Here is a 1,389-nt window from a genome sequence, read left to right on the forward strand (position 1 = left end):
TGTTTCTAGGGGAAACTGTGCAGTAATTGGGAATCACAATGGCTCAAGGTAGGATATTGATTAAACATAGCATACACTATGCATGCTTCTAAGCTAATAGGAATATCTAGTGGAATAGAAGTTGGTTATGTAGGAACTGAATACGTTAGAGGAGCACGTATATAAGAAGGTAAAAATACAAAGCAAAAATGAAAAAATTTTGCTTTAAGTGTAAGAACACTTCATCTAGTATAAGAGGAGAAAAGAGAAACTAAAAGATTGGGTATAGACAGATATAGGTAGGGTGAAAGACTTGTTGCTGGGATATTGGTGGATTTCTTGTCAATATTTACTAATTACTTTATGGAAATGATACCAATTTATAGTGATAATAAAGACAATAGTGGTACAGAGGTATATAGGAGACTGAGGAGAGAGGAAATTAACAATGATAACTACTTGTTTTGAAGAATAATGAAGTGTTAACATATGGGAGAAGCACAGTAAGATTACCCAGTAGGAAGGGGCAGCAGATGAGTCTGGTAACAAAAGTGGCAAGAAGAAGCCCATACAACAGCCTAAGAAGCTGGCCAGGCACATGGACAGAAACAAAAAGAGGAACAGAAGAAACTCAAAAAACTAAAATCAAAGGCTGCAGGAAAGATTCACCTGGCCATAGGTGGGATTAAGAAATGTGGCAAAAAGCAATCTGTTCCTTGTACCTGAGGCAAAGGTACCTTTTGATTTCACTTCTGTTTAAACATCTGAAGTCTCTGCCATAACATCTATTGCCACATTTGCCACATATAGCTAGAATTAAATGCTGTCTTGGAGCCTGTGGTATATTTAAGAATAAACTTTTGTTTTTAAAAAAATCATACAGTGCCTCACTGTCTCTTCATTTCATCTCACTCAGCCATTCCTACTATACTGTGAAGTCAAAGTCAACCCAGCCCAGAGTGCTACCAGAATGTTCTTTTTTCTTTGTTCTACCCCCAAATTCTGTATCAACTGGAATTACAACAACTTATCTGAAAAAAAATGCCTAGTAATATTGACTTTCCATCTGGAATTTATGCTTATAGATTTCAAGCATTAAAATTCAGCATGTAGATTTCTCTCCACAATTGCACAGAGATGTAGCCATGGTTTTGTCACAAAATGTGATTTAACCATGTAAGGATATGGTTAAACTATTGGGATCAAAGCAGAGGGGAATAAGTAAATCAAGGTTACATGTTTAAGAAATTGGTATGATGATGTAACAATATGTCTAATGTGTATAAAAATAATATGAGAGGCACAATGATTAGTAAAATATAGAAAAATAAATCAATTTGATGTCTTCATAAGGTGGAATAAGTTGCAGACTGGAATTTACTAGGGAGAATCAAGTACTAGAACAAGAAA

At 35.1% G+C, this 1,389-nt stretch overlaps 1 pseudogene; it reads left to right on the forward strand.

Annotated features, from left to right (window-relative positions):
* Nucleotides 1-348: 348 nt before the first annotated feature.
* Nucleotides 349-705, forward strand: LOC129039094 (translation machinery-associated protein 7-like; annotated as a pseudogene).
* Nucleotides 706-1,389: the final 684 nt, after the last annotated feature.

The sequence above is a fragment of the Pongo pygmaeus genome, chromosome 5 (assembly GCF_028885625.2).
Source record: "Pongo pygmaeus isolate AG05252 chromosome 5, NHGRI_mPonPyg2-v2.0_pri, whole genome shotgun sequence".
In the NCBI taxonomy this organism is placed as follows: Eukaryota; Metazoa; Chordata; class Mammalia; order Primates; family Hominidae; genus Pongo; species Pongo pygmaeus.